General features: G+C 33.0%; 1 protein-coding gene across 1 annotated transcript in view; it reads right to left on the bottom strand.

Moving 5' to 3' along the window:
• Positions 1-16,296, bottom strand: part of LOC138304875 (uncharacterized) — a 41,060-nt gene extending 24,764 nt beyond the window's left edge. The window contains exons 1-2 of the mRNA XM_069245228.1: positions 16,190-16,296; positions 15,787-16,012 (exon numbers count right to left, since the gene is read on the bottom strand). The gene's annotated coding sequence lies outside the window, so the exon portion shown is untranslated. The remainder of the gene's footprint in view (positions 1-15,786; positions 16,013-16,189) is intronic.
• Positions 16,297-22,620: the final 6,324 nt, after the last annotated feature.

The raw sequence follows: 22,620 nt of genomic DNA on the forward strand, positions 1-22,620 counted from the left end.
CATCAAAACATAACTTTTTATAACCATGTACACGATGTGCTCCACCTATGACGTCATCAAATTGATGATTTCCCTCTTCTCGCCAAATTTTGCTAGACATTCATCACCTTTAGGTTAGAAAAGGCCTGAAGTGGATTTGGCCGCCACCTTGGAGCAACTTTATATTTTGCATGGATATGCGTAAATACACGATGCACAACGTGTGAAAATCTCTTTCTGCTCCACGAAGACGGCCACATTAATTTTTAGAGAAAATCACTTAAAAAGTATGATTGTTCAAGGATTTTTGTGAAAAATGGCCGGAAACTGCATGTTGATGACGTCATAAAGAACACAATTGGCACATGCGGGATATTTTCAGGATGTAATGTGTTAGCAAATGTATTCAACTGTTATATGGCAAAATATGTTGTTCTTTACTGGAGAATTAATTTTGCGGCCATATTCGAGTCATAACGTACCTTCTCCTTTGGTATCGTAGTAAAGAATTATAAAAACCATTGGAACTTACTAATTAATTGAATCATATAATATTCTCTGACATTCGTTCTTTATACATTTTGTGGTTGTTCACACCAAACGCCCATGACATTCATCCGAAATGTATTAAAATAAGATTCAGGTATAACGGCGAAAAACACTGTTGTGTTTAAATTGTCTTTTTATTAGTCGATTTCTTAATCTGTTTTCTTTTCGTTATCGATATTTTAAACAATATCACTAAATATATTATACCTGCACGACCGGTAAATGGTGAAATACTCGGACTAGTTCGAATCACTAATGATTATTTAATTACCAATAATGCTATTACACTACGCACGCGCCTCTTGACATGACCAATGATCTTATATAAGAGGATCGTGACTAAGACATACAAGGTGTTAAGTATTATAGTATAGCAGGACTCAAAGTAATCAGTTCTGAAATATCAAAGCTGCATGCTTAAGTATGTGGCGAGGGAGTGAAGAAATACAAGCATTTTTGAAAAACATGATTATTATATACATTACTTCGGTCCACTATCAGTTTGTATCTGGTGTGAAGTGTAGAATTCATAATGTTCTCTCTTGATCAACATACCAAAACATTTTATCAATGATCTGAAATTAACACGATGTGTAATTTTTTTATGAAATCTTAAATGACATTTTATACCATTTTGCCAATTTTCGCGCTATTTCGTTAAAGGGGTATCCCTTATAACTGTTGTCAAAACTTTTAAGAAAAAAAATCTCGGTCTTTTGAATTTTTTTAATGTACCTTGAATTCCAATGCCCTTGCGTAAAAAACAAAATTGAAAAGATTAGAGAAGTTAATTGTTCGTTTAATTAATAAATTAAATTATATCGTGGCGGTCCGCCACTATGTATTTAGCCCCGCACACATTCTGATGAGAAATGTATAAATAGCGCATGCGTGCCCGCTTGAAAAAACAAATGGACGGTTTTATGCAGTAGCCCTATATATGCTGCTTTGATACAGACCTCACAGCCAATACGGAATACATGCATCGTCAACAAAGTTTTATTCTGTTAACAAATACTGGTCAGTTTTTATGTAATAATATGAAATATCAAATCTGTTACAGTAGATATACAACACACATGCTCACCTCGCAATCTAGCACTTCTGAGTCCGACATTTTATGCAATTATGTGATTGGTTATGAGATATTTACATTTTAGCATGTTGTGACTTTTATATGGAATAAACAAAAAAGATAAAAATGATGCGAAATGCTGTTAAGGCTAAATTAAGGTAGCTTACATTTATGTGAAATTGTCGAATGTATGCTATCTTATTTTTTAAAACCACATGTGTATCTGAAAACGTGTTATTTGAATATCCCATTTATGAATGATGGCGGTCTACGTCGCCTTAATTCCTGACTCGTCAAGCTCAGGAAGCCGTTAGAACCAGTTTAGATACTTTTATTTATATCCCCACTTAATCACATACTTTACATATTGCTCAAACCAAAACTAAATAGTAAAAAATGTAGTTTTCAGACTTGAGCAAATCAATTAAATAAGGTTACATACGTAACCAGAAATGGCTTGGTAGGACGGCCCTTATCATAGATGTGTTTGGTAAAATCTCTACAATATTTTATCACCTTATTTAATTGTGTTTACCTGTTTACTTTTCAGCAACTCAAAACCCTAGTTAAACACTCGGCACTGTATAAGTACACGCGCGCACGTGACATAACATGTTTACACTTACTTATTACGTAGAAAGCGCTTCAGAATGCCACAGTCAATTAAACAGAACATACCATATGTGTTTACTATATGTCATGGTTTTATCGTCAACATGCATTTTATTTACATTATTACTGATAATGTCACGCATAAATTGATTATCTTTATCACTATTCCCCTCAGATTAAATACATTTTTGAAAAAAAAGTTAGACCTGATATGAACATGAAATACTATGATAGAGAAATTATGGTGCATCATTATACATGCCTCTAGCTACTCAATAAAATATTTCCGCAAAAAATTGACAACTAAATACAATAATATAAAGCAGGATGTAGTCGCATTTAAATATATGTTCGATAATGTATGACTAGACGAAATCAGTATTTTTATAGAACAGGAATATACAAATTTGATAAAAATCAAATCCAAAGAAATTCTGCTGTTTATGACATATTGTTTATTTCTTAAAGTTAGGCGTGTATAATGGGATTCTGATATTGATTATGTGTTTAATTAACGAGTGCATATTGTTAAAACCTGAACACTACCAAATGCAACTTTCCTGGGTTTTATAAAATCATAAATATTATCACTGCTGATGAACTAGAAGTTGGCTTGCGAGTATAACGGACGATTTTATCGTGCTGCTTTACAAATTGCAAATATACTGTAATAGACTATGGGTGAACAATATCATTACCATACGTGTAGTATGAATTGGATTAATATCATTTTACACAAAACATCCTGTGTAAGTGTCTAATTCTAAAATCTTATTGAGCGATATTGCAGTTCATGTTTTTCAGAGTGACAAAACATGAAGACAAAATGTTTTGTCCACGGATCAAGTGTACCTTTCACTTATATATGCATTTTATTTGTGTGACCAGTACTTTATTATCATTGAGTTGCTTAAAGCATGATTGAGAATCATGCACACGAACTGATTACTTTTCGACTATAACACATACATTATTTATTTGAATAAATAAAAAAACAGTCTCGTAAACCTTCTTGTCAATGCGTAAGAGTTCACTCACCACAAATGAACACATAGCAGACATGGACACTTTTATTTTATAGTATAAGGAAGAGATGTTTTGTCACCAAGTGTGGTGGCTGATAACGCATCTCATTAAGATCGATTATATGTTGCTATATTCTGATGTAAGATATTATCATTATGTTCTTCGGTTGCATTAATCTTCTTATGGTCAGATGATTTATTCATCGTTTCATGATCAGCTATCTTGATGTTATACATTATACGCTAATTACATTGTTGGTATATTTACAGTTTAAGTGTGTTTGTTGGCAGTATGTTGTATGTTGTCAGTATTCTCAAACATTCTCTCTAACGTATAATTGGGTTCCCGCAGATATGCGGGAACCGTCATTCTCTCCAAAGATATTTAATTTTGTCTTTCCTACGATAAGTTGTGAACTTTGATATAATGTAAAATTTAACCCGAAGTATAAATCTTTCTTAGGATTATTGCAAATCCGTAATTGAAAAAATGGAAAATGATAATCAGTTATCTTCACTGACGGATTGACAACTAACTGCCAATTGTATTGTCAAGCTTCCGCACTTGACTTTGTACTATTTTGTATTTTATATGCTAAGACATTTGCTACGTCTCTAAATAAGTATTGATGCATTTGTCAGCACGAAGCGGTCAGTCATCTGCAAGTCACTTTACACATTTGGTATTAACACAAAGTTGTAGCTTACATAGCACAGGGAAATACAAAAATTCAATTTGGTTGAATTTATACTCAGAAACCCATCTTTAAAGTTTATGCTGTTCTTCTCCCGTCATAAATAAATATTATTTTGTATCCTTGACCCACAACATGAATTCCGATATACAAAAGTTTAGATATATAAAGAAATCAATACTTGAGATATTAAGTTAACAACAAGCTTTTGTGTCTGTAGTATACTTTACCACATGCTCTATACACAAAGATATGTAAGTCAATACATCGATATAAGTAGGTAGTACTTCCCTATGTAAGATGGTTCAAAACAGTATAGAAATAAGTAGACCTCGGTATCTGTATTTATGTGGGTTTTGTCTATTGAAGATTTCTTTTGATGATTTTGATAGCATACAAATACACAACAAAACATTAACTAATTTCGCTTGAAATAAAACGTTACAAAAGTAATGATAAAATTTTCACAATTTGTAGAAGACATTAATTCTATTCAAGCAATTCAATATGCTTTACTTACCTATGGGATAATTGTGAATTAACTGCTATTTTGTATACAAAGAAAAAATATACCCCGTAGAGTACAGTTCTGTATTGGATCCGCAAATTAACCTTTTTGCTTTTTATATAGCTATTAAATTTCTGTTGATAATGAAGTGATATGGAGAGATATTGTGTTTCAAGTTGACCGTATTTGCTAAGTAAATTACATAATCTATACAGACCTAGCCAAGACACTGACAATTCGTGAAAGAACATATATATTGACACAGTGTAGGTTTCTAACATAAATAGTCTTACTCCAACCAAACAACTTAACTTTTTACATTCGATAAATTGATATTTTTTATACAAACAGAAAGAATGAATTATGAAAAGCTTCACCGCTTTAAAGGGTGATGTGAATGTTTATCTCAACAGGAGAAAAATCCAGTATACTTGTGAAGAATATTTTGTGTGGAGTACGTACAATCTACATTAGGTTATAGGACAATAAGATAGTAGACACTCTCCTTTAAAACACGTATCAATATCAGTCAACTGGATTGAATAGTAAGAAGAGTAGATACTGGGAATGAGGGGTCACGATAGGTGAAAACAATATCAACAACATTTCTGACTAGCGTTATGTCATCAACATGTTGTTGTCTGCGAGGAAAAACGGTACTTCACCATGATTTTTTTTGTATATTAGCAGCGTATTCATGATAATGAACAAGCCTATTTGTTGACTCTGTCAACCTCTGTCTTTGCAAGCAAATCAGAGTCTCAATCATCATTGCAAAGCAGAAAACGTGTTACGTCAGTCAAGGGAAACCGTGTATTTTCCGATAAAATTATGAAATCGATCATAAAACTGTTCTACAGTCTTCATCAATTTATATTTTTAAGGTGAAGGGGGATCAACAGATCAGGATCAATACAGCATACACTTAAATATGAAATATACGGGGAAGTTTCTGTCGCATGTTCTCAAAATGTTTACTAAATATGATTATCGACATGATTCGTTAAGATATAGGATGGATATGTACACAATCCTTGAATCTTTCACCTACCTACGTATAGAAAACCCGAGATCGACAGGTCAATGTTATTGCTAGTCTAACCTGATTTATTTATATAACTACATGTATTTATATTTACTCATAATTGGATATGTGTGGAAAAAGATGAATATATATTTCTACTTTGTTGACGTTCGGATATAGCAGGGAAACACAATACATATTATATTTACAGACTTACTGGTGGTGCCCGGCCAGATTACGACTTTTGTATATTTAGGTAAAATAAAGTTTTTAATTTAACCATATACTTTTGTGCCTTTTAATTCCGCCTAAATATTGAATTTCAAAACAAAGTTTGATTTACAATGACTACAAGGGACCGTCTATATAGCAAATGAATGATGCTTACGCAGGGATTGTGTAAACGCCTTGTCTTTCTCAAACACCAGCATCCGGCGGGTTCTTTCACTAGCGGATGCTGGTGTTTTTATTTAGAAATGAGTAGAAATAAAAGTATTTCATCAAAAGACCACCATAATTTTCTTACGATAAGCGCATCAAACAAGATGTAGGATAGAATCCTTTAACAGATCAAGAAACATGGATGTTTAGTGTTTGGCTTTGAAAGAAATTGACACATTCGCTTATCATTTATATATATATATATATATTTTTTTGCATTTGCAATGTGTTCACATGCTGATCTTATAGATTATGTGGAATGTTTTTGAACATAGATATTTTAAGGATGAATTCATCAGATTTTCGTCAAATTCCAAACACAATCATAATAACTTGGATTAATTGAATTTTGAATCTTAAGGCCAAATATGCCCATTACCTTTAAGGTTTCACGACCGAGTAAGATCTCACACTGGGTTATGACGGTAATTCTTTCACGATATTGTATGACATCTCATTATTAATAAAATCTTATAGATAAATACTGAATATATAACCTTTATAAACACGTAATTTGTCGTAAAATTGAAATGAAATCCCAAAATTAAGGCATTTTACACCTTTTCATATCCTTGATTTTATTGAACGTTAATGACAGTGTACCATGCATATGTATAATGGTATTTTGTAAGTGGCCATTAAGGGAGGCGCGTCACTGACAGATGTAATAGGGTAACTATGATTAATGGCGTGCATTGGTCAAACAGTCACACAACATAGTCTAGTTTGTTTTTAAATGAGATTAATTGAAATCGTTTTATTGTATCCAGATGGAGATTGAAGGCGAATAAGTCATTATCATTTATGAGATTCTCCTGGCAGACATATCCCATCTAAAACATTGGCAACATACCCTGCACATAGGTATGCAAAAATTCTTCACTTATAGCTGTTCATTTTAAAGGTTCTATGGGGTGATTTGAAGAAGCTATTCTCAACAGATAGTTGGACAGGGAACAATAAAGTAAAGTATTGACAGGACGCCAAAACCAAACGGAAAACAAGACAGAAAACAATAGGTTGTCAAGGACATAGACAAAAAGGAAGAATCGGAGGCGACTCTTACAGTGGTCGATAGCTACCTGAAATTATCATGTAAAAATAAAAACAAAGGTCACGTTACGTTTTATTTCAATAAGTGTCATATAAATATTGTTGTTTATGAATCTGCCAAAACATTTTCGGGTAACACGATCCAGATTTTACTTCTAGCAGTAAAATGGAAAAACTTTTTATTGTCTAACATAGTGTACGATATGACGTATATGCTAGATTTAGTGAATATAATAAATTGCCGTAGTTTTTTTTCCTATTTTTAACGAAATGTCGTTATTACGCAATAGGCGTCAGTTTTCTGTGCATGAACAGGAACCACCACCATACTACACAAACAAAATCCTTTAAGGGGCAAATAGTCTCGGTTAAACGTCATCATCGTGAAATATCTTATATAAAATATAAAAAAAGAATGAATGTATATATCACTGATTATGTAATGGTTTAGTCAACTGTCCTTTGATGTGACAGTAAAATGATTGCTGAACGTGAATAAAGAAAATCTCATGACGTTTTAGAAGTGTGCAAAATGTAAGATACTTTAGTCAAGAATGTCTGGTGTATGTTTTAAACTTAAAACATGGATGATAATGATTGCACACGCATATAACTAAAGTACTGGCCACTTCTGTGCACTGTTGTAAGTTGCAAGAAGGAAGGACCTGTCAAAAGCCACTTCATGATGCGATGAGGCAATACAGAGATGATATTATACAATCGTACTTCTCAATTGAGTCAGTTCTAATTAAAGATTAAAGAAATACAAACTTATTGTTCAGGACATTGTTCAGTACTTAGCCAGTACTTCTCATGCTGGGTCTCCCTGGCATGTGTATTGATAAGACGGTGTGGCTAGATGAGACGCATGCTATTATGTACATTGGTATTTCAGTATGAAGTACATTGTATTGGAGTTGCTGTTGAGATAAAACAATAGATACTAGGGGTTGTCAAATCGGTCGGATTTACTAACCGATTTATCGGAAAATCTGCCTACCGAGTAACCGGTTAATCTAGGCTGTTCTAAATAAGGACCTGTCAAAAGCCACTTCATGATGTGACGGGGCAATATAAAAATGATCTCATACAATCAGATGTCTCAGTCAGTTCTAATAGAATTAACCCTTTATAGTGCCGTAGGGCCGATTTGGGCCGATCTTCGGGTTTCCAGAGTGCCAGAGGGCCGATTGGGCCGATCTTCGGGTTTCCAGAGTGCCAGAGGGCCGATTGGGCCGATCTCAAAAATACCAGACCCCATTTTGCTTTATTTTGATATTTGCGTATATATGACTGAATTAACGTAAATGACCGTAAATAAATATCTTCCGAAATTTCAACCGACGTCATTTTATGACGTCAAATATGACGTAGCATGACGTCATTTACAAAGGATAGACGTCATCTTGATCCAGACATTTCCACCCTTTTTTAGGCCTATTACTTGTTTTTCATTCAGTTTCATGCGCATTACACAGAATAGAGAGACAATTTTATTAATGTTATATCACTATATTCTTATCAATACACTATGCTGCTCATTTATCTTGTATATGCATAGTGTTATATTTTATTCTCCTCGTCATCTCTTCAATAAAAACGACATAGGAGAACATGTTTACAGGATGACCGGGGTCGTACCGAAACATGCGTCTAGCAAAAAGCTATTCTCAGCTTTATTTGGTCACAGTACCACAACTAAAAAAAGTCATAATTGAGATAACACAGTTGTTTCCTCTTCAAAATGTGAAAATGTATATCGCTTTGTTCTAAATCTCTTATCATACCACATTTTCATCATCCTCGATATTCCAAAGGTTACTTTCACCGTCGTAATATCCATCTCTGGGATATAGCATAGCGAATATGAAGACTGTGAGCGACAGATGAGACAGAAAAGACGTCTTTTTAGGACTGTAATTGGTCAGTTGTGTTTATCCTGAACTAGCTTCAGTTTTGCAGCGTCATATACAAGAGAATATCACGACAGTGATGGTACCCTTTGGAATATCGAAGATACATGTTCATGTGCATACTATATAGATGCTTATATTTCCGCGGAGAGAAGTTTTGCTATATTCACGCCTACGTACATTTCCGGCACTAATGGAAAAAATATTAACATGTAAAATTTGTTTATGTTTAAATTGAAAAAAATTCTAAATTGAAAATTCTGCGAACATTTCTCGTGCGAATTAGTATCAGAGAGGGGATCGGATCCCGATGAAGTTGAAAAATAGCAACATGTACATCAATGCTTATAATTAATTTCTAGACTCAGTGTACTTGATAACATAAAATGCGTTTAAACGTACTATTGCATTGATTTCAAACGCATTATTTATCTAAATCAATACGCAACGTCGACGTTTCTATTGTGACGTCATGCTAATGTCGGGTTTTCGCGCCATTCTCGGATTTTTTTCTTCATTGTTTATGAAGAAAACGAATCTGCTAATCAGAAAGTCGGATTTAGTATGAAAACAACTTAAAATTAAGTATTATACAATGCATGTTCTTTTATTTTACGAATGTTTAATGTTGTGCATAAAAATCACAATCAATAATAACTTATAAATACACCTGTTTGTTGGATAGACGACCATTGATGTATTTTTGAGAATCGAAAAACCACAGCCTTTCTATCGATAGCGTGCGTACCACCGACAGACTTTTGCGGAGCAAATTTTTTGTTTGTTTGTTTTCCTTTTCAATAGGGTATCAATTTAACCATTTTGTTTTCCTTTTCAATGGGGCATTACTAGTGCTTTGGTTTCCTTTTCAATAGGATATTAATTTAACCATTAATTACCAATGGATTGAAATATTTATTATGAGTGATGGTGTGTCAGTAAGATAAAGGAACAGCATTAATGGTATAAAACAAGAATAATCACTTTGTACTGCTGTCTGTGTCTAAGTTCATCGATGTGTAACACATCACTTACTACGTCAGATACCACCAATAAAGCCGATATAATCAATGATATCTAGAATTCTCTCGAAGAGTAATCAAAACTACCGATGTCCTTATTTGCAATAAAATTTTGATAAAAAATGATAAAAAACATTTGCGTGCAGAGATATAGTATTTTTATATTAAAATTGATAGCAAATATCTGTCGATATTCGTGATGTGTACATGTAAATGAGTGAATCTAGCGACAAAATCGTTTAACGTTTCCTCATCTCATTGAAAAATGTAATGCCTTCGAATGTCTTTCATGTGGCGGCCATTTTAAAAATCACAGAAGGTTCGAAGTCTCTATTTATCAAACACTGCAAATACCAATACAATGTACTTACTGTATTTGCAGATGACATGTGTTTATTTACTAAAGCAAGCTTGGTCAATTAGATATGTCATAAACAGATCGTAAATTTGACCCCACAATTTGCCTCCCCTGTACATGAAATTCGACACTACCATAATTGACGTAGTTCACAGCTATAGAATGAAACATGTACTCGTTCGATATTAGTACCATCGTTAGAACAAGACATTAAATACATGTATGTTCGTTACGGCACATCAAGTGATGAGAGGAAAACATTTGAGCCATCAAGTGTAGTTAGATAATATCTAACATATTAAATTGACAGCAAGATGTTGCCTTTTTCAGAACTTGTGTTAACTTATTGATGTTAGATGAGCCTTAACCTCACCTTCTCTTCACTGAAAAAGGTTAGTTCAGTGCTGGATAAGTATATGGTTTCCCAAGCAATCAATTTATGAATGAATGAAGGAATCAATCAATGATTGAATTAATCAATCAATAAATGATTAAATCAATCAATCAATCAATCAATCAATCAATCAATCAATCAATCAATCAATTTTATTCGATTAAGAAGATGTGAAATCTACAAAACCGTTCATGTATCTGATGGATGTAAAAGCCTATACTTTAAGAGAAGGTCTCCACTTTATCGTACCATATCTCTTGGTTTTGTATTTATCGGCTTTATATATTACAAAAACTCACATCAACACTGACATTTCTAGGACACCAATGCACAGGAAAAGTAAGTCTCGAGAACTTTCCGTTTAGTTACCACATGTTTTATGAAAAGGAATTCTCGAGAATGACATTTTATTTTTCATGTTGGATAGCAGCTAAAATCGAATCTTTTTCCTAAATTGATCGGTTGTTGAATGTATAATTTTGGCAGTAATAAGCAGGTTTTTTTTGCAGTAGACCGGTCCGGAAATAGAAAGGTCGTTACTCCAAACCGAACTAAGTGCACTTACTATATGTTTTTATTACATGTATAAGTTGGCAGAAGGAAGTTGAAGTGTCCTTATCACCAGTATTGGGGACAGCTCATGATCAGCGTTGTCAAAACAACTCGTAATATTGAACAACCTCACCGTTTCAATTTCCCCACAAGTCACGAATTAAACTTTTTTATCACATCCAACTTATTGGGAAAGTTTTCGAATAGAAAGATGTAGGTAACGTAACGCCAACTTATATGCAAACTGCACACAAGGTAAAACCTGACTTCTCTTGGCAACTGAAATCAATACGAATTTCACATCTCATATCTAAAATATAATACTTTAATATATCGCTATTCAGTTCGTATATATCATAGAATAAGGAATAGTAGAATGGTTAAATTGTAAAAAATGTCCCTTGTCATACTTATGAGATTAACAAATCAACAAAATGTTGGCAAGAGAATCTATGTAATTATAATTGCTCCTAACAAATAAACAAATAACGAAGAAAAAAAAAAAGAAAAAAAAAGAGAGCGAACTTTCGTCAGTTTTTTGACATTAAAATAGAAACAGAAATAAGAAAAAGAGAAAGAAAAAGAAAAGAAATAAGATCAAAGGAAAAAAAATAAAAATAAGCATCTTATTATATGTCGTTTCTCTACTTTTAACGTGATAATGACATCACCATTTATCCTTTAAGTTAGATGAGTCGATACTTATTTTAAAGCATGCGGATTCATTTAATTTGAGGTTTACACCAATTATATCACACATGAATTTGCCATTCGAGATCAAAGGAGTATGATGTTTCAATACTAAAGCTATCACAAAATAAGACATATAGATACTGTAAACGTTATATGCGAGCAACTAAAGAATTTTTGAAAGTATTGTCACAGGCGACATAACGGCTTCCACAAAACATTCTTCCTAAATGATATTCGTATCAAGTAGGAATCTCGACGCAGCCCATTCCAATGCTACCCTATTACTGACATATTATTCACCACATGCAGTACGATTACGTATTATATAAATACTACCTGCATTAGAGGGTGACAGTGCCTAGTGTCATCCAGAGGATATCACTGTCACCCGAAAAAAAATGTTCGAAAAATATCACGTCTGCTAAATAATAAATATTTGTGATGTGACGGTTCTCCAAACTTGGTATATAAAATTAAATCCGTCAAATCACAGTAGAATTAAATGACAAACATATACATACTGATAATTAAGCAATGGTATCAAATGTACAGTAATTAAGTCACACAATCGATTTCAGACATAACGCAGTTAGTAGATGCATTTACATATACGCAAACAAATCTGTTTAAAACAAGGACTTATAAATCCTTGGTTAAGAATCATACCTTAATTCGTATGGGCAGATTTTAGGTAAAATTCAGAAATTTGTAAAGCGGGTTTGACCAGTAGACATTAGACGACCCGAGTCAGGTTTTGGATGAAATTATCAAGAAAATATATATATACGTCCTTGATACACATGTATAATATTCGTGTACATGTATATGTGGTTCCAAACACCGCGGATATACAAGGAACGTAGAATATCATGTACATTTTAAAGTTTATAATTATGCTGTAATCGCACATAGATGTTCATTTATCTACGACAGGTACATCAATATATATGTATGGTATAAATCTCTATTTTCAAGCGTATTCCAATCTCTATCTTTGATTGAGGATAAAATTAAACATGTATCGGACATGTACACAGGTATTTGAGTCTTCAAAATCGATATTTACAAACAGGTAGTTTCAATTAGATGGCAGTCACCGAAAATTGTCTCTCTAACTTATGCGAGTAGAGTCGATCCCGTTGTCTTCGTGACGTCACAGGTCAGGGGTCCCGAATCGGGGTCAATGGCTTTGGGCTTCAGGTGTGTTCTAGAGAAACGGCGTACTATCGCGTATTATCTCTAATACCGTATTCGCTTTGAAACTCGTACTTTCGCCACTCTAGATTTCATCCAATGACGCATTTATCAAGCCTTATATACCAAACCATTCAGTGTACACTTTAAAAATACTTCCAGTACTAGTGCTGCAACTTTATAAAAAGTGGTAAAATGAGAAAGAACACTTAAACTTTTTTCACTTTGACAAAAAGAGCTAAAGTGACAGACCATACAACTTTTTACCATACATTCGTCATTGCACTTATCTTCGCGAAAATGTGCTCGCATTTAACGTTTACAGTATCTATATGTCGTATTTTGTGATAGCTTTAGTATTGAAACATCATACACTCCTTTGATCTCGAATGGCAAATTCATGAATGATATGATTGGTTTAAACCTCCAATTAAATGAATCCGCATGCTTTAAAATAAGTATCGACTCATCTAACTTAAAGGATAAATGGTGATGTCATTATCACGTTAAAAGTAGAGAAACGACATATAATAAGATGCTTATTTTTATTTTTTTCCTTTAATCTTATTTCCTTTCTTTTTCTTTCTCTTTTTCTTATTTCTATTTCTATTTTAATGTCAAAAAACTGACGAAAGTTCGCTCTCTTTTTTTTCTTTTTTTTTCTTCGTTATTTGTTTATTTGTTAGGAGCAATTATAATTACATAGATTCTCTTGCCAACATTTTGTTGATTTGCTAATCTCATAAGTATGACAAGGGACATCTTTTCCAATTTTACCGTTCTACTATTCCTTATTCTATGATATATACGAACTGAATAGCGATATATTAAAGTATTATATTTTAGATATGAGATGTGAAATTCGTATTGATTTCAGTTGCCAAGAGAAGTCAGGTTTTACCTTGTGTGCAGTTTGCATATAAGTTGGCGTTACGTTACCTACATCTTTCTATTCGAAAACTTTCCCAATAAGTTGGATGTGATAAAAAAAGTTTAATTCGTGACTTGTGGGGAAATTGAAACGGTGAGGTTGTTCAGTATTACGAGTTGTTTTGACAACGCTGATCATGAGCTGTCCCCAATACTGGTGATAAGGACACATCAACTTCCTTCTGCCAACCTTATGCATGTAATAAAAAACATTCAGTAAGTGCACTTAGTTCGGTTTGGAGTAACGACCTTTCTATTTCCGGACCGGTCTACTGCAAAAAAAACCTGCTTATTACTGCCAAAATCATACATTCAACAACCGATCAATTTAGGAAAAAGATTCGATTTTAGCTGCTATCCAACATGAAAAATAAAATGTCATTTTCGAGAATTCCTTTTCATAAAACATGTGGTAACTAAACGGAAAGTTCTCGAGACTTACTTTTCCTGTGCATTGGTGTCCTAGAAATGTCAGTGTTGATGTGAGTTTTTGTAATATATAAAGCCGATAAATACAAAACCAAGAGATATGGTACGATAAAGTGGAGACCTTCTCTTAAAGTATAGGCTTTTACATCCATCAGATACATGAACGGTTTTGTAGATTTCACATCTTCTTAATCGAATAAAATTGATTGATTGATTGATTGATTGATTGATTGATTGATTGATTGATTGATTGATTGATTGATTGATTGGTCGATTGATTGGTCGATTGGTTGATTTAATCATTTATTGATTGATTAATTCAATCATTGATTGATTCCTTCATTCATTCTTAATTGATTGCTTGGGAAACCATATACTTATCCAGCACTGAACTAAAACCTTTTTCAGTGAAGAGAAGGTGAGGTTAAGGCTCATCTAACATCAATAAGTTAACACAAGTTCTGAAAAAGGCAACATCTTGCTGTCAATTTAATATGTTAGATATTATCTACACTTGATGGCTCAAATGTTTTCCTCTCATCACTTGATGTGCCGTAACGAACATACATGTATTTAATGTCTTGTTCTAACGATGGTTCTGATATCGAACGAGTACGAGTACATGTTTCATTCTATAGCTGTGAACTACGTCAATTATGGTAGTGTCATTACCTTGTGATAACGAACTTTGTTTTGGATGGCCTCAGATTTCTACACAACATTGTCCACGTCACGTGTGTAAGCTAATGAGAAATGAAATGGTTAAGATATCCTCCCTATGTTTCATTATTGACTATTTGCTAAACCTACTTAAATGATAGTATTGTCCTTAAATATCCACCGTTGATTGATTTCCCTATAAGGTGTGCCGCCTAATTGATTTCGTGACTGATAGTGAATGTGTCTACTTCCTTCAGTCATTGTTAACAAGTAAAATGCTATTGTCACACGAAGCTTTTTTAATATTCAATATCATTTACCGAACTATTCTTTTGTAATTTGTCAAATATTCAACTGTTTGCTGTGAATGGATACTTTTGTATTGTCGATTAGTTCAGTGTTTTACGCTATGTCATCATAAGGAGGTTTACTGGATACTGGGCCACTTTTACTTAAATCATTTACATAATCAAATGTCGGATTTCTGCATTTAAGACTATATTTTCGACTGTAATTTACAATTCAACGATATTTATTTAACATGTACTTGTCTGATGTATTGATGTATTTCAGCATTCTTTACTAAATTGTTTCAGCAAAAATTCATTTGAATTTTTTTTTATATGGAGGAAAAGAACAAACCTAAAATAAGTCTTAAATTAGTATTAAAATGAACCTACCTTGGTGTTAATGACGAGCTGCTATCCCGAAATGACCGCCACTCTTGTGACGTATACGAAAGGTATCAGCTCCCCTATGACTTTTCCTGCAGTCCAACGTATTCCTCCCTTTGTTATATAGCAGGAGAGTGCCAAGATAAGTCTCTTGTCCCCTGTTGTCCGTGTGCAGACAGTATTGGCTTTCGGTAGGTATGCCGGTACCGTCTATCGGAGTCAGTCGTGCTTTCTATCGATTAGGTTCGACAAAAGGTAATTTACAAATTTTACAGGTATCACAAAGGTAGTTTACAGGTACAGAGGACACTATTATCGTCGGCGATAATTAAAAGAAATCTAGTTATGATATTAAATGCGCACAATGCTAGATAAATATTCTTAACACGAGGACACTAAAAATAAATACCCTTTTCACACTTATCGTAGGATAACCCGCTTGTGTACTATTTGAGTACCCGTGAGTCTTTATATATATACTCTGTAAGATTTACCATGGTGTCGACTACCTAACGATATAAACCTACAATATATAAAATCTTATTACGATGAAATGGTCATGTGCATGTCATAGAATGAATTATTCTTGTTTATTTTTACGTCTTCTGAACATGTATGACCATTCCTTAAACTCCATGTCGCACTCCCTAGTACTAACATATAGTTTAATGAATGCTCTGCAGTTAACTTTTATTGGTTTTCATGTGTTTGTATACATTTATTAGATATTTGTGTTTATATACCTTATCAGGGGAAATGTTCCATAATAAACGACCCATGAACAGACATCCGAGGTGATGTGATCAGTAGGCCGACTTGATGGGGGTGTATCACGTTCTATGTTACACAGGTAAATGCTGACCTAACATACCTCAATATATATATTAATGACCAATAAAATCAACAATCCAATCTGTTCAATGTTGATAAGTTTAATATATTCGATTGCTCATGACACATAGGAGTTGATGTAAATGTTGTAAATCATAACAACAAAACAGATTTTTTTTCATATACGTTTACTAATAATGTCTATATTTCAATCACAGACTAATCATGGGAAATCATAAAGCCGTACTGTGTGTATTTTCTGGCAGATAACATTGGTATGAAAGACGTGAGGGAGGACCAGCTATAGAAGTGTTAAACTGTATAATGTATATGGTGTATAGCCCGTCTTTATATGTAGGTAATAGTTATTATCAGGTATACTACTACCCAGCCAATATATTAAATCACATAAATAATAAGTGTGTGTCTGTGATTGCGGACAATAAAAGCCGTTTACACACAACACTTCCGATGTATGCTAATCCAACCATCCCTACAATGTATGACCGCCACCCGAGTGTTTACTGTCGCGCCTCAGAAGTTGATTTAGTACACGTACATAATGCTGCACTGAACCTCTGTTACCTATAATTCACTTTTTATCACCCTAAACAAATATGTCTTTACCAATATGACGTGACTAGGACAATACGTAAGGAATTATTGGGGCTAGAATATTTAATTGATAGTACGATATCAGTTTAGATTATGTAATCAGAGATGTGATCAGCGTATTTCTGATTTACTTTTGATATCATTGATGAATCATTTTAGAATAATGCTTCAGAATGTGCATATAAGGATAAATAATGTCCTTATAACTCAAACAAAACAATGGAGATGCCCTTGAATTACTGATATAAGTATGTATACGTTTCCCGTTCTGTAGCATTAAAATTGTTCTATTCCAATCAGAAGAATGGGACATTTGTATGTATACTAAGAAATGCAGCTTTGTTCAGTCACTGTCTGGATTATAAAATGCATAACATTCAATTCGGTTCGTAACTCCATATAAGTATAGCTGGAATTTACACACGATGTAAGAATTTCCTTTTTTTCTGCAATTTGAAAAGTTCGTTTATCGTGGAACATCCAAAGTATCACATAGAAAATGCTTTGACGCTCATAATCACCTCTTACATAGTTTCGAGTGCATCTAACATATCGAAAAATGCAAGCATACTCGTGTGATAATATGATAATAACACGAGGTGCTTCATATCATATAAGATCCTTGTATGATACAAGGCAATGCTAAGGCGTATTCGTGTGATAATATGATAATAACGGGAGTTACTTCATAGCATATAAGATCCGTGTATGATACAAGGCAATGCTAAGGCGTACTCGTGTGATAATATGATAATAACAGGTGTTTCATATGCATATAAGATCCTTGTATGATACAAGACAATGCTAAGGCATACCCGTGTGATAATATGATAATAACAGGAGTTGCTCATATGCGTATAAGATCCTTGTATGATACAAGACAATGCTAAGGCGTACTCGTGTGATAGTATGATAATAACAGGAGGTGTTTCATATGCATATAAGATCCTAATATGATACAAGACAATGCTAAGGCGTACTCGTGTGATAATATGATAATAACAGGAGGTGTTTCATATGCATATAAGATCCTTGTATGATACAAGACAATGCTAAGGCGTACTCGTGTGATAATATGATAATAACAGGAGGTGTTTCATATGCATATAAGATCCTTGTATGATACAAGGCAATGCTAAGGCGTATTCGTGTGATAATATGATAATAACAGGAGGTGTTTCATATGCATATAAAATCCTTGTATGATACAAGGCAAATGTTAAGGCGTATTCGCAGAAACAAGCTGACAAATTACGATCTGTTTAAAGAAGAAAAACTCTGCTTACAAGTAACTAAATGATAAACTTGCTTTAGTTTTTATTCATCAGTATCAATGTTGCTTCTGTAGTGATTACATGTCTGATGTAGTTCATTAGTATAATGACTGAAATATCGTCCTCCGCCATCTTACGCTTGTCAATGTCATATTGATAATGATATTCCCTAATCCCTATTTGTTTGTTATGCATTTGATTTTTAACAAAAACTTGAAAAAAATATAATCAAACAACAAAGTTTTATTATTCTAACCATTAGATATGTTCGACTGTGACATATTTCAATCATTTATAAAATACTTAAATACGACATTAGTGTGATTGAACAATGAGTGGGTCCCCACGCCTTGATATGGTAAATTAATATCGTTTTTCGTATTTTTGTACGACTTTTGTTCCAGCTGCTGGTATTTCAATGTATAGATTTGACCAAGCGAATATTAATATGCTATATAGCTAGCTTCGAAATTAATTTTCTATTGAGAGGAAAATACAGGAAGTATTAAAAGTTGTAATCCAACATCAGTACCTCGATAACGGCCGGAGCTGATGAACTTTCTATGTTCATTTCTCCAGAAATGTAATCAGGCTAGAGCTAGTGATTAAAGCATTGCAAATGTATTGAGTTAAAACATCACAACAAACCATACGATATCAACATGTGTTTATCGATCAGATGAACGGAGAATCGATGTTGATATGAAGTTCTACTTACAACAAACCTATGCTCATCAATAGTGCGTTACCGTTACGCATGCATGAACAAGCATACCCTGCAGAAGGTTTTCTTCATAAATATTTTAATATCAAGTCTATGGAATGTTGTCAATATGAGTAAATAAATATTCATTTGCAATCTGAATGTGTTAAAAATCATTATTTGAATGTTGACATTTAAAACATATTTTGTGGTTATTTAATTTGATGCACTGTTATAAGATAGTTTCACGACAACAATTCAACTGTATGCTCTCAGCGAAACATCTGTGATTTAAACTAACATTACATTGTCATTCTGTCTTTTTATTGCAACGATCAAGATACATGAGCGACTATAGAACCTTATCCCTGATACCTTAGCACCTGAAATTGTGTACTCTTAGGCCTTTATTGGCTAAATTTATTTTACATTTTACCAATGCACAGGTTGGGAATTAATTCTTAACGCACGATACTCCAAATGTGTAGCTTGAAATCACAGAGTCTCTCAATAACATATGTCAAAGAGTGATTTTTTTTAAAGTTCAGATTATTCGACAAATTCATGTTTATGGAAGAAAGATTTGCATTTCTATCTTTGGTTTGTGATATATCTCTGCCCTTGAAAACGATAGTTTTATTTGTATTGCGTCGATATTTCATTATAATAGGCTGATAACACAGACAATCTCAGCATAGATATATATTTGTTTTTTTTAATGCTGAACATTTCCTAAACTAATTAGATATAAAACTCATTTTCCCATGTTCTCTTCTGGTGCTGGTTTTTCGTTTAGACTTCTCACGTTTTGGTTAGTACATGTATTGATGACCAATTGATATTTGTATAGGAAACATTAAAAAACTAAAAACTTGTATTTGTAACTTACGGCGATGGTAAAGGTGTAACATATACTTTCCAGTATCGACTGAAAATCATTACTTATCATTGATATCACATGAAAGTATTGTACATCAAACTTTATTATTGATTTGACCACCAATGAATGGATAAGGATATTATTCTGGGAATTACTGCTAGAAGTTTGTCTCGTGGAAGTACCTATTATACTGTTTGATCCCTACAAATAACAGTCAAATCACAACGTTAATATTGTTGCGTATCTGTTTAAATCAGTGATGTTCAAACTCCAATTCCTTGTCGATTTTTAACCAGTCAAACGTATACATTTATATATTTGTTGTTCTAATAAACCTTTCGCCAAGGAATCCTCGGATGTTTTCATAATACACCAATAAAAGTATAACTTATCCGTTTTTGGTGACACGATTGGTTGTCAATTAGATTGTGTGATATATTTATATAAATAAAACAGTCCGTAGCTTATGTCAAAATTCAATCTACTGGTAGTAAAGTCGTATTACATTTATTTGTATTAAGGACTTCATAACTTGAAAATCCAATTAAAGTTTAAAAATAGAAACAATGTTGAAGTAAATTATTTCTTATTTTAGAAGGGGTTTTTTAATCACTAAGCCTTTTTTAATTTCATTCCGAAAATAGCATCCATACCAGAAACAATTGATGGTGGAGAAATAGAAAAAAAATATATTGAAATAATTATTGAATTGAAATTAAACATTATTTACATCGTTTAAATTTAATCAATTATACAACCCAAAAGTCCATATCCCACGAGTTCCTTTTAACATAATGCTCGTTTTCAGTTGTAACCTGTGAATGTAATGGCATTTTCCAAAGTTGTGTGAAATCATAGCCAAGCTATGTCGTATACATGTACTTAATCAGTTCCATTTTTTACTATCCAGATGTTTGTTAGTACTTCTTCATTCTGATAGAAAACCTATTTACTATTTAAGGCTGCACGTGACGTAAATATTTTTAACATAATGCTCGTTTTCAGTTGTAACCTGTGAATGTAATGGCATTTTCCAAAGTTGTGTGAAATCATAGCCAAGCTATGTCGTATACATGTACTTAATCAGTTCCTTTTTTTACTATCCAGATGTTTGTTAGTACTTCATTCTGATAGAAAACCTATTTACTATTTAAGGCTGCACGTGACGTAAATATTACGACAATTTTAATATTTAATTCAACTCCATTACTGTACTTAATAACTGACGTCATCTGGTTGTAAATTAGGAAAATCTCTTATGTAATAAAGTGCAGTCAAAATTGTCTCTGACTATTTTTGGAGCAAAAACTTGGATGTCATTTCATTACGTTACAATGATAGAACTAATGGCACCGTTTTCAGCTATTGATCTTATTTTGTTTACTTCCAAAGATGCCAAGCACAAAAGGTCTTTCAGTACTGTTATGGGAATAACGGTGGGTTCAATAGGTTATTCTATTCAATTTTATGATTTACAAATTCAGTTGTATTCGAAGTTTGAAATTATATTTGAGCCCAGCATGCAATATATACAGCCGTTTGCCAACTGTGTGACCAGTGCACACAACCAGATACAGGTTTATTCTCTCTCCCTGCTCTAAAGTTGTAGATTTAATTTTAAACTACACAATGCATGTACCGTAAAAGTGCTCAGTCGGTAATAACGACAATGGCTTATTCTATAAATGTACTCCAAAGAATCTCCCAAGTATTACTTATGCATAATAATGTGTTTCTGTGAGAATATCACTGACTCCCACAGTTTCACAAACCACGTCACCAGTTTACACAAAATATCACAATAAATATCTAAATATTGTTTCTATAAAGACTAGCGTTTATTAAGACATTGAAGAATAAACAAAACCAAGTAATGTAAATTTAATGAAAAATGTCACCAAGAAGAATTACTTCACTAAAGTAAATACCATTATTTAGCAATAACGTCACTATCAATAATATCAAAAACATCATAAAAACAAATACAACATATCGATCACAATCCACATTTCAGATCGAATATTTTAAAATAAAGCAAATATAAGCAAGATTGTAGATTTGACAGGAAACGCTGTAAACAATAAAAGATCCGTGTGTTTTGAAAGGATAAGGATGTTCTGCTTTAACTAAGAAAGACGTCATACAATATATTTGAGATTTGATTTGTCTGTTTACACCGATATACATGTACTATAACATATTTTATAGGTTTTCAGTCTTTGTATATACATATATTGTTTATTAGAAATACTCATAATTGCTTAATCTTAAAGTCTATGTGAAGGCTACTCAGAGCATACTACATGTACCCTAGGTGTCACAGTGGAGAGGGAATCTTCAATGTGTAAATCAACATATTATGGATTTGTGAATGGATGAAGAAAATCTCTTTTCATTGCGCTTGGTCAATGTTTGGCAGTTAATAAGTATATTCTATATCAAAATGTGGTTTGGAAACAAGGTACAAATGTCTTACACATATTAAGTGTAAATGGGACCATGACACCTCTTTTGTACAAGTATATTTACAATTTTCA

Source organism: Argopecten irradians, chromosome 12, assembly GCF_041381155.1.
Source record: "Argopecten irradians isolate NY chromosome 12, Ai_NY, whole genome shotgun sequence".
Lineage (NCBI taxonomy): Eukaryota > Metazoa > Mollusca > Bivalvia > Pectinida > Pectinidae > Argopecten > Argopecten irradians.